Raw genomic sequence first — 13,752 nt, forward strand, 5'->3', positions numbered from 1 at the left:
CTTTGGGAGTGATATTATGGAGCAATCTGACCCAGTGCACTAGGCAAATGGCCAACCCATTCATCCTGTCTAACCAAACCTGCTGTCCTTTGCCAGCTTGAAACATTTTATATTTCTTTATCCATATCATTATAAAATCTGTGTGAATGACAGGGTCTTCCCAATAAATATAAAGGAGAAGTTCATTAGCATGAAAGGCACCTGCATGCAAAGGTGTGAATAAAGCTGCTAATGTAATAAATGTATGACAATCACCTAGCATCTTATACAGACCCAAAACAACAAGGGGAAGGAGTTGTCTCCCAATAGGCTTCATGGAATCCTAGGAAATACCATGAATATTTTCCAGGTCCCTGAGTAACCTCCCAATCAACCAGTGGCTGGAGGCTTCCTGAAGGCTCAACACCTTTTCCAACCATCCCAAAGTTGCTAAGTGCACCCTGATAGTTTTATCCAAACTGCCCACATAAGACCTCACCATTAGAAATTGAAGTAATGACTTTTAAATCCCATGTCTTGAGACCAGAGGGGGAAAAAACTGTAGAAAGTCTTAAAAACCTGAATGTAAGAAGAATATACTTTCCTGGTATTGCTGGCCCAGGAGCTGACCAAGAATGATACTGGTACTTTTCTCCAATTAACTAGACTCCCACAGGAACTGAAGTGCCCTTTGGATCTGAATGCTTGGCCAATTGGTGAAATCTGGCAAACTGAAAACAGGAAAGACTGTCAGCTATAGGGTTAAGATAACTAGGCACACACACACACACACACACACACACACACACACACACACACACACACACACACACACACACACACACACACACACACGAGAATGACAAATCAATCTCAAAACTCAGCAAAGCTAAATGCCTGATCATTAGATCTGGAGTTTTGTTTATTGAGGGCATGAACCAGTGAGATATTATCCAAGTGAAAAAAACACCTTCCTGTTATGTAAACTGTTCTTCCAAACCAAGACTGCCACCTAAATGTGAAACATTTCCAAAAATGTAATGCCCTTCCTCCTCTCCTCTACTCAGACCAGCTTTCTGCCACCTTTCAGTAAACCAGCTGCTTTGGAAGTAACCTCCCATATCAGATCCTCCTTGTTGCATACATGAAGAGCTCAAGGATACTGGAGAAAACCCAAGGGGACTGCCAAAATGATACCCGATTGAACTGACTCAAAAATGTGAACCATAGGCAAAGGTCATCCTTGACCCATCTGGTCAGACATACAAAGTAATGTTTGGGCTTGTTGCCCTTCAACAAGTCAGGAACAAACCAAAGAAAAGTCCTGCCTGGAGAAACTGCCCTACAGGCAAAATTCAGCAACCCATGTTGTTGCATGATTTCCCCAGTGCAAGCTTTACTAGTTCGCAAAAATCCTCCCAGGTAACTGCTGAACTTGTAGAAGTTTGGGCAAATGAAGTTTAAATGAGTTATCCATGGTATCAACTTCCAAACCCAGAAAGGTCAAATCTCAGCTTGGCCTTTCTGATTTATCACTGGTCAGTGTTACCCTCAACTCAGAACAAAGACCTATAAAGAGTAACATGCCCTCAAAATCACCATCCTTGCTCTCACCCAGTATCAGAAAGTCATCTAAGTAGTGGGCTACTGACTGGAGGGATGCTTGCTGTTGCCAGTACCAGTGTAAAGCTGAGATAAACAGCTCATATGTACCATGAACCACAGAGTACTCCACTGGAATTGAAGTGTCAAAAACAATTTTCCTTCAAACTGAAAACCTAAATAGGGACAATCTTCCTTTTTCATGGGAAGAAAGCAGAAAGTGGATTGGATGTCCATCTTGTAGAGCCAGGGGTTAGAATAGCCCAAAATGACCTCCACTACCTGATCCAGGAAAGAGTAACATACCTTGACCAGCTCACTGTTAATAACATCACTGACTGAACCTCATACCTCTCAACCTCTTAGCCCAAGAAATCTGGACAAAGGCTGACATAATGGTGGTACAAAGGCCAAAAATAGGGAAAGATTATTAATATTGCTCTTATAAACTTAGAAAGTTGGTAGAATAACAGGCTATGCATTGAAATACATTTTCTAAAGAATATAAAGTCTGAAACTGAAATATATGACATTATTACTAATTTCATTCCTCATATTATCTCAGTGATTTGCCAGAAAACCAAATATTTTATGAAGAGCAGACCAAAATCTTGAAGCAAAATTCAGGACATTTTGCAAAAATCTGGACAGTTGAGAGGAATGCTGAGCCTCCCACAGGGTTGGAAAGATGATGAATCTGCCTGAATTCACCTTCCTGTTTCCTGGGAACAAGACCACTGGGGGAAATTTTAAAAGCAGGCCAAAGGGGAAGGGGGTGTAACAGGATCCAATTATCCTGCCATCTGAATATTCTTTCTCTGTCAATATAGCAGCAATTTCCTCCTGTCTCTTAATGGATGACAGATTTTTAACTAACCTAGAATCCAACAGATCTATGGAGAGAATAAGAAAGCCATTTAAGAAGCCTTTCAGAAGAGCAGCTTCCACCTTATGATCTGGATAAGTTGACAATAGGCAAAGCACTTTATCTAGGTGAATGGGGAATGAAGCAGGTACACTCAAGTCCCCTGACAACCCCCCCATGTGGTCATGAAAAGGATGCTTACCTCAAAGAGAAGTGTTGCACCCCTCCAACCTCCCCATCTGCTTGATAAGTGGGAGAAACAGGCCTGTCCCTGCAAACTAGCCCCAAGCACTAAGAAGCAGGGTGACCTTTCCCATGTGCTGAACACAAGTGGCTATATTTGCAGGCAATCAAAGACATTTGCCATGGTTGAAGGCCCAACAAAACTTTGCTTCCTTTGTGGTACAACCCTTTCTATCAGTGCCAGTGGCAGCCAGCTTATCCAGTATGGCACTGACCCATATGTTGGGATGCCTTATCTCTCACCTGAGGGACTTATCCAGTGCTTTCAACTTCCTAAAACATTGATCATAACTCACTCAACCGGAACCCACTTTCACAGGGTGGGCTTCCATTATGGGCACAAAGTAAGCTAATAAAGGCAGGGCCTGGCTGGGATCCTTCTCGATTACCCCCCCCCCTCATGAACACCACAAAATCCAGTGGACAAGTATCCCAGTTCCTGACCATGTCCTAGCTGATGTCTTTTTCCCAGTAGTTGCTAATACTGCCATTAAGTCCTTGTTAGACATTGTCAGCATCCAAGATGTGTTTACTTCCTTCAGTGCCCAGTAGGAAGAAGATATCTACAAACTCCCCTTTAAAAATCTTATCATTGACCTTGGTGAGAATATGTGCCATGATGTGAGACCCAGGAAATTGGATCCTGAAGGACTTAAAGTAGCCATGGGGACAAAAATTGGGGAACACAATCATCTGGATGAGGTAGAGGCTCTCTCCCTGAACCAATGACTTCCTCAGACCCATTATGCAACCTAAGTACTGATGGGTGTGCAACCCAGCCAGCATAAATACCTACTCCCTCTCCTGTAACAACAGCTATAGAGGCACCAAAGTTTCTTTCTAGAGTGAGGACAAACTTCCTGACCCTCCCCTCTTCTGGCAAAAGATTTATAAATTCATCCAAACAATCCTCAGAAGACTGACCCCCTACCATTAATACGTAGCCCTGGTGACCCACCAGAGGTATTAATTTGGAATTCTGATGATGTTTTGTAGAGCCAGGAAGGGGTGATCCTTTGGCCAGAAGAGTTTCTGTTAATTTTCTTTTGAGTCTTTTTGGCTCGGGCTGGTCGTTCATCTGGAATCTTTTTCATAGTCATTGACAGTTTCTTTTTGGAGTTCTGCCCTCACTGTTTCTAAGTCAGATAGTAAGCTTTGAGCATCCTGAGACAGACAAAACCAACTCTCTTTAATTGACTGGACTATAGCAGAACCTGAAAAATAGACAAGATTAGTATATAGAGAAAACACACACACACTCACACACACACACACACACACACACACACACACACACACACACACACACACACACACACACACACACACACAAAAGGAGACTATGACAAACAAAATAAGCCCAGAGCTCAAGATAAAATTGCCAACCCAGTGAATTCTAGGATGTCGTGCTGCTGCAGCGTTCTAGAATGTAAAGCTCTCAAGATACTTGCCTTCCATTCACATTGACTGACAAAATGCACCAGAGACTGAAAAACTGATAAGCTGCTGTTGGGGTTCCGGAATGCCATGCCCCTGTCCTGCCACTATCCACTCTGTCCAAAGACCATGGATATGAGCATACCTCCCTGACTAAAAGGTAGGAAAACAAACTAAGATTAATAAGCCCAGTGAAGAGGTAATAACTGGAACAACCAAAAAAAAGATTATCCACAGATGCAATAAACAATTGAAGTTATCAGTTATCAAAACAGAAAAAAAAAAAACCAACAAACATTGTAAGAGCTTTCTGCCATGCATCACACCATAAGAAATTATACAATATCCCTTACCACTTACATCATGCAGTACTCAGACTTACAGGAACATTAAATGACACTGGTGCCATCTACAAGAACGTATGCCCAGGCAAGATAACCATCTTTAAATACAACAACTCCAAGCTGAGGAGCTGGACCTAACCAGTTCCCTTATTAAACTTACACAAACTACAGCTAAAACGTAATACTATAACTTTGACTAACTACACTGCAAGCAATTTCCAAAGTATCCCCCATATTCAAGCAAGCATTTGCCCAATTACCAACCGATAACAAACTGCATGAAGCGACTGGCAAAGCAGTAGACAAGGAAACCTAAGTGAACCTATATCTTACATTCTAAAGCAGATTGTAAACATTCCCTCAAACATCTCCCAAACACCACACCCACACCCACAATCATAACATATCTATACCTGAGCAAATGCAAAAACCAAATGAGCGTTCTGTCAACTGTTAACAACAAACCAAAAAGCTTAAGAATGCTAAATCCACAGACTCCTAGGACGCCGATAATTCACCCACATAAAGCAGGCCACTGGTAGTCGGGCTATGCAAATAATTGTATAAATGCACACCAACCACTCAGTTGAATAAAAATCTTCTGTTTAATGATACAAGTTAAGTGCTTTCACCCACACAAATGCGGGCTTCATCAGAACATCTAAACACTGAAACTGTTGCAGTTTAAATACTGCCTTTGGTGCCAATACACAGTGTGTTTAAAGTGACAGTTGCATCAAACAATTCCATACATAAAATAGAACATTCTAACATCATATCAACTACATATGTTCGATTCAAATCAAACATACTCACTACTCCTCTAAAAATGTAAACATATACAAAATGTGTACATATGTATGAAAATGTATGAATATATACAAACGTCTGATACTGATAAAAATTCCAGTCATTTCAACATCCCCATGATTACTAACTTGTTAATTCAATAATCATTCAAGTTCATAAACAGTATAAATACAAGGAATAAAAATAAAAAATAAAAAGAAGAGTAAAAATAAGTATGAATTATACCTCCTTATAATGACCAACAAACTTTTTGTATAAAACAACTATATTAAACATAAATAATCTTCCTGTATTAATATACGAAGAGTTTGCAACAGCATCTATCCTTTGGGCTCACCATACCGTGGTTGGCGAAACCCTATTAATGTTCAAACATGGATGATGCTGTACCTATTTAATTAATAGTAATGGTTTGATGGTTGTAAAATCATTAAGCCCTGGTGGTGTTGAGGCATCCGTGAACAACTGCCACCATAATTCTTTGTATGCCAAGGTGGCCTTAATATTACCCCCTCTGGGGTCAGTGACTATATTTTCCAATAGGGAAGACAGAAAGAAATTTTAAAAAACGTATTTATGCACATCTATACAGCATCTGGAGAAAGGATGCAAATAACGCCCTATATAGGCATATAGAAAAGTGTGGGGAAATGCGCTATTTCAAATTTGCCATTTTGGAAAATATAGTCACTGACCCCAGAGGGGGTAATATTAAGGCCACCTTGGCATACAAAGAATTATGATGGCAGTTGTTCACGGATGCCTCGACACCACCAGGGCTTAATGATTTTACAACCATCAAACCATTACTATTAATTAAATAGGTACAGCATCATCCATGTTTGAACATTAATAGGGTTTCGCCAAGCATGGTATGGTGAGCCCAAAGGATAGATGTTGTTGCAAACTCTTTGTATATTAATACAGGAAGATTATTTATGTTTAATATAGTTGTTGTTTTATACAAAAAGTTTGTTGGTCATTATAAGGAGGTATAATTCATACTTATTATTTTTACTCTTCTTTTTATTTTTTATTTTTATTCCTTGTATTTATACTGTTTATGAACTTGAATGATTATTGAATTAACAAGTTAGTAATCATGGGGATGTTGAAATGACTGGAATTTTTATCAGTATCAGACGTTTGTATATATTCATACATTTTCATACATATGCACACATTTTGTATATGTTTACATTTTTAGAGGAGTAGTGAGTATGTTTGATTTGAATCGAACATATCTAGTTGATATGATGTTAGAATGTTCTATTTTATGTATGGAATTGTTTGATGCGACTGTCACTTTATTGGCGCCAAAGACAGTATTTAAACTGCAACAGTTTCAGTGTTTCGATGTTCTGATGAAGCCCGCATTTGTGCGGGTGAAAGCACTTAACTTGTATCATTAAACAGAAGATTTTTATTCAACTGGGTGGTTGGTGTGCATTTATACAATTATTTGTATAGCCCAACTACCAATGGTCTGCATAACGTGGGTGAATTATTGGCATCCTAGGAGTCCGTGGATTTAGCGTTCTTAAGCTTTTTGGTTTGTACTTGAGCAAATGAGCAATTAAAGCTGCATGACATACCCTGACTGGACAGCTTCACCGATAAATAAATAAATAATGTCTACCATTAGCATCCAAAGACCATCAAACTTAACAAAATGTACCATCAACAGTATGATAAATGCACAGAGATTGTACCAAAGAAAAATACATACCCAGAAGTAGAAGACGACCAACATTAAACCAAAAGACTCTACTTCCCTATGGCAGCCTTGGGAAGTAAAGAGCACCTTTTAATGGTCAAGGTTACTGACCATTAATTGCTTGTTATCATTACTATAGTATTATTTTATAAATATATATTTTTTTAATATCACTCCAAATAAAATAACAACATGACTTGTGAGTTACCCAAACTTCTGGATAGCCTGAATCCTTTATCTCCAGACCCACAACTTCCATACAGCTGCTGTCTAATTTATTCTTTCCTCTTCAATTTTTTTTAAATAATTAGGATAAACAAACTCCTGCCAGTGTGCAAACCCATACTTCAGTCCAGCCTCTGTCTCATAACATTAATTTCGATCACTCTTTTTTTTTTTATTTCAGTAAAATGAATTAATATCCCTCCAGCAGTACGAAGGCAACTAAACCATCACTTCACATCTGGTAAGCCTACTGCAGTGACCCACAACTTCTTACCTGATCAGTCACTGTCAACGGGCTCCATACTCTCTTTTTCCGATGGGCATGCTGGTGAATCTAGTGAGTGGAGGTGTATCACTCCCTTAAAAAGGTACGTCTCACCATTACCCCCTGAAGACTCATGTGCTCGCAGACAGTGCAACCTATGAGGTAGGTCGTCATTGTTCTACAGAGCCATCTGACGTCTCTCATTTCACTAAATGCTCCTGTATTGTGAAGTAATACATGGCACTGCACCCACACTCAATCACACACACACACACACACACACACACACACACACACACACACACACACACACACACACACACACACACACATGCATTTCTTGCTTCTTTCTGCTTATTGTCATAATTCTGAAGGAAAAAGCTAAAGTATGTTAGCCAGTTTCATGGGAACTTAAGGGTAAGAACTTCTTACATTTTTTTACCATGCAGTGACCAAGGTCAATAAATGATTTCAATGCAGAAAGACCACCACTGTTATGAAGGAAGGGCAATTACGTAAAAATATATTATTTTCACACCGTGCTTAACAATTATCACTTGATTTGGTAGTCATTTTAAAGCACAGAATTACTTGCCTTCTACTGACACTTTAATATCTTTGAAGTAATGTACCCTGCACTTCTATTAATTCTTTCATCACCTGATATACTTTAAGCAGAATCCTAAAAACATTTTTAAGAAATACCTAAGTAATTATTTTTGTCCATTCTAAAAGCCTAGAGATGAAATACAAGTAATACTGCACGTATAATATCTATGCTTTCTCATGGTAACATGATTTGAACTTGACCATAATTTCTAATTTGTAACTGAAGCTTTCCTAATTAATCATTTGCAACCACAACACTATCTGTATAGCATAGTCTGTACATTTAACTCTTTTTATATGGTCTCTATATTATCATCTGAAATTCTTTGGTGTCCTGTAGTGGGTGTGAATGCTTTTAGGACTGGTCTTTTTTCTTATTCAGTTTTCTGTTATGCTCATTTATAAATCAGGCCTACGTTATCTTTTGTTTGACAGATATCAAACAAGTTTCTTTCTGTAGCCAAGTGAATATTTACAGTCCAGGCTTACTCCCACTTTGGCACTGAATTTCTGAAGCAGCTTCCAATTTTTTTGTACATTCTAACACACACGGGGATGTATAATAGATCAGCTTCAGCTTAGCAAAGTGAACAGATTCATCTGACATCTAAGAGATGTTCATTTATGGCTTCCTTTATTATGCTCTCAGTAACAATCAGAAAGCTATATGCCAAGTATGTTTTGCCCATGGTTGAAATGCTATAAATAATGAAAATTAACAGTTCCTAATGTTTTATCTACCTGTTTCCAAGGACCACACATGAATAAGCGACATACAGTTCAGATGTTTTGTACCATTTTACGTACAAGGTCCTCACTGTGAATTTGGTTCATCATCCTAATCTCATTTCAATGAAAACAAATCTATTTTAGAACCATAAGTGCATTATGTCATATTTTAGCAAAATATGAGTTTTGTATCTTCTTCCTTAATATTTTCCATTTGTACTAACTCAGAATACTGGAGAATTTGCCAGCACAGTGAGATTATCCTTTACTTTGTGTTGTTGTTGTTTTTTTCACTATATATCTTCAAGTAGGCTTTTGTCTTTTTTTAAATAACAACGAAATGTAATTCTTAAATGCAGCATTTCCAAGAAGGTGAATGTCTTGTATAGAGAAGTGTAAAATAAAACTAATTTTGTCACAACTGAAAAAGACAAAAAAAGAGACAACTTGAGTTTTATTTTTAGCAGCTTAATGTTGTCTCATTAAGAATATGCTGTTCTTGGCATGCACTGAACAGAAACTCTAAAGCTGACAGCGTTACAGTTTGTGAAAGAACACCTGTCATAGTAGTTGGCAGGAGGCAACTGCCACATGCTGAGAGCTGGCCTACTCTACTTGCTATTGTATTTTATAGCATTTTCAAGTATTTTAAGTTTGCAATGTAAATGTATTTTTTCCTAGTAATAAAAAGTTGCTATTGTGGACGATGATGCCAAATGTGCTGCTTTAAAGAGAAAATGCAGATAAATAATGTCGCAGTTAAACTAATGCCATTGACCAGAATAACAGTTACCAAAGACTAATTCCTCCAGCAATAATAGATAACAATATCTTCGTAAATTTAAAGATGCAGAATGAAACAAAGGGAAACAGTTATTATGTTTTTGTAATGTAATAGATCAAATAGAGTTTGCCATAAAATGCACTAGAAAAAAGTTGTTGCAGTTGCATCTGTGTCCATGGAAATATGTGAGATGGCAGATGGAAGAATTAAAGGTATTTTCAACCCCCATAGCAAAAATAAAGTGAAATGTTGGTATTCATATTATTTGGGTAATACATATACCCCACTGGGTTTAATGGATAGGAATAGTGCATTAAAGTTTATACACAATATAAATAATGTAACAAACTTTAGATGAAGAAAACAGTAAGGCAAAATAATTTATAAAACCAACATGAAAAAATTAGAAGAGTGTTATATTTCAGAAGAAGTTTATAAAGTGCTTATAAAAACTGTCTAGCTCCATTAGCCATGGATAAAGAGGTCATTGGCTGAGTGACAGATAATTGTCAATACTCTCAGCTGCTAATTCGCCATAAACAATTACAACAGACATAAAAGAGATATAAATGTAAGTTTTTTTAATTGGTGAGAAAAAGCCTAATCATGTAAGTTATATCATAACTGCAACTAGAGCTAGCCTCCTGGCAGATTTAAGGGTAGCATTGTGAAAAGTAATGTAGAATGGTTAATGCCAACAAAAAAGTATCTCTTAGCAAATGCTTCTAGGCTATAAAAAGTGTATTTAGGTATAAATGTTGCAAAACTGGATGAGATCTACAATTAGCTGTTTACACATTTTTTATAACTCACCATTAGGCAAGCAAGCAACTTGCATGCATTTAAAAACAACCTCAAACTACATCTAGATCACACTAGAAACTGCAATTGTTCTGAATCTCCAGGATAAAAATCAAGGTTTCCTCTTCTCATATAGTAAACCATTTCCACCCAACATTTTTTATGTCTTACTGAAGTGAGGTTATTCCACTACTCACAAAACAACTGTATTATTGTTCTCATATCTGTTTACATAACAAGTCTTGTCTTCTGATAAGACTCAAGGCTTGCAACAACTATAATCACCTTGCTGGTGATTTTTCTCATCCTTGCTCTACTTTCAAACCAGGTGATCTTTGACCTGCCAGCTCCTAATGTAAATTCAGTTTTGAAACCTCCTCTCTCGCATATACATCTCCTATGTTCATTTTACTTTAGCAATGAAACATCAAAACTAGGAATGCCCTCCCCTTGAGTTTAATATTGAGACTAGATTAAGACTGCATTCCTTGCACAGCTAGCATTCAAATAATAAAGCTATAATCTGCTTTAGTTCTCCGATACAGTTGTTACACACAAAAGGAACATAGAACCAAGTAGGTTTGGCATGATTCATAGCCGTAAATCCCCTTTGATGCCACTTCACAGCAGCCCTAAATGTCCCCTTGGGTACAACTCTCACTGAAGCCAATTGTTTAGATTCCTGATACCATGGATATGCATTTTCCTTCTATCTCTGTAGCCAGGTTGGTGGGATTGGGCATCCCGACACAATGTAGATATTGTCTTGTTTACTGTCAACCATATAATTCTCAAACAATCTGCTACATTATGTGAGAGATGTAGTTATACACTGTCTTTGGAGGCAATGCTCTCACATAAAATAACTGCAAGTAGGAAATAGGTTCTCATAAATACACAAGACTGCACAATACCTGCCACACACACTGTAGAGGACAAACTCATAGACCTAAATACACTGAGATCATTAGAATTAAGGTACCCAAATCTCAAAGGCCTCTCAGATGCAGAAATTACAATACATATTTTCAATGACCTCAAAAACATGCTACTGCAGCAAGATGCACCATAACACAATCAGCCACACCTCACTGTGCCTCAACAACTAAGCACATAAGGAGGACAAACTCACAATCCAGTATCTTGATCATAGGAAACCCCATTGTGAGGCATACCAATGTCCTACTCACCAGCCTGAGAAAGTAGAGGATTATGGTCAATCACCTATCAGGGGCCAGGATCCACCAGATCATGCAAGATCTCAAGTCACTGAATCACAGATACCAATATGACTTAGCCATAGTCCAAGTGGATGTAAATAACCTGAGATGTACCTCAACAGAATATATGAAGACACTCATAAGGGAGCACTCAGACTATGTGTCCCTGAGATTACGAGTCTAGTATTGAGCAGCATTCTACCTTCTTCATGGATGATACTGTGATACGAATAAAAGATAACTGACTTTAATAATTGGCTTACTTTTTGCTGTCATTCTAAAGGGGTACAATATTTTTAAGCCTAGGTGTATATAGTTGGCAAGCCATGCTGCTTCAGTAGGGATGGTCTACATTTGTCCCCTTTAGGTTTTTGAATATTGGTCAACACGTTGTCTACCTCCATAGTGCTTTCTTTTTGAAAAAAAAAATTACAAACATGTATACAGCTGCATAGAGGTAACAGTGCCTTCCCAAAGTAAGCACAGGACAAACTTAAAAATCCATGGTGGAATCCCAGCATTATTGCATTGTACAAGAGAAGGAAGAAAATTGCATGCAAAAATTTGAAGTGCAATGCCCAGCAAGGCATAAACACAGGATACTGTGAAGGTATAGCTCAGTGACTAAATAAAAACGCCATTGCCTGCAAGCTCTCCTCACCCTGGAGAACACAAATGTCTGTGTAGTTACTGAGACATAATTTAAAGCTGCAGACAGCACTCCAACAGTGCAGGGCTATAAGGCCTTTCACATTTTTGGATTTGCTACTGCACACAAAGGGGCAAAAGGTGGAGGTGTCAAAATGTATATCAGAAATAAATACACCTCAAGGCTGGTCAAGCAATATGACACACTTTAGCTACTCTATGCACAACTCACCAGAAGCAAGTGCCATACTATATATTTGCATGATATAAACCCCTCCCCCACTATGACCCAGGAAAATCACACCACTTAATTAAAAGAATCACTCTTCCTTCAACTAACACCATAATGCTGGGTGACTTCAGCTACCCCACTGTAAACTGGGAGTCATCATATATGACCCCAAGCTTCCATGCCCAAAGATTCCTGGATTTTGTCAACACCCTGAATCAGCTAGTCTGAACACCCACTATGGGTGCAGACATCCTTTACCTAGTCCTCACCAACATGGGGGAATATTGCCTTTCCCCTTGTGCAATCTTCTCACCAGTCAGGTTGGACCATATAGCTGTCTCCTTAAAAAAATGTAATAATAATAAAGTCTATAGCTCCACCTAGCCCTGGAATTTTTATGAATTATTCCAAAGCAAACTTTGCTGTTTTAAGTGACACATTGGCAAAATGTCCAGCCCCCAAAATCTAGGGAGCACTGCTGCCTATGCAGAGTTGTTTGCAAAAAAACCCTTTACAAACATTCATACAGCTGCACAGAGGTAACAGTGCCTTCCCAAAGTAAGCACATGACAGACTTAAAAATCCATGGTGGAATCCCAGCATCATTAGATTGTAGACGAGAAGGAAAAAAATTGTGCGCAAAAATTTGATGTGCAATGCCCAGAAAGGCATAAACTTTCTCATCAAACTAAATAAGCAGCTTAGGGGACCAATTAAGTCTAATAAGTTTGAAGTAAAGAAACAAACAAACAAAAAAAAAAAAAAATAACACCACAGATATCTTACATACATTTTTATTCAAATTACATTAAGTGCTTTCATCTCAATACAAGACTTTTGTCAGAACAACCAGCTTAATTTGTAAAATCATTAAATACACCTCAACCCCATCATGATTCAAAAGCAACCAATCAAACAGTCACTAAATTTCATTTAAAAATGTACCTAATACATATGTGGCAAATGAATTTAAAATACCGCCACCACTTAGGAAGCACAGTTTTTTTCAGAACATTTCTAAATGTATATAAATATGCCTTTGCTATAGACATAATACTCAGCAATTCACATTAAATGATACATATTAAATTAACATTAAATTATACATATTAAATTATTTCATTTTTAAATGCTCCCAATTGATATGTCATGAGGTTTGTGTGGCTTATACTAAAACAGATAACATTTTGTATGGTATGTTAATGGATGGCTCAACTGAAGGGAAATGCATAATTTTGGAGA

This window comes from Protopterus annectens, chromosome 3.part0 (assembly GCF_019279795.1).
Source record: "Protopterus annectens isolate FY-2018-M chromosome 3.part0, PAN1.0, whole genome shotgun sequence".
In the NCBI taxonomy this organism is placed as follows: domain Eukaryota; kingdom Metazoa; phylum Chordata; order Ceratodontiformes; family Protopteridae; genus Protopterus; species Protopterus annectens.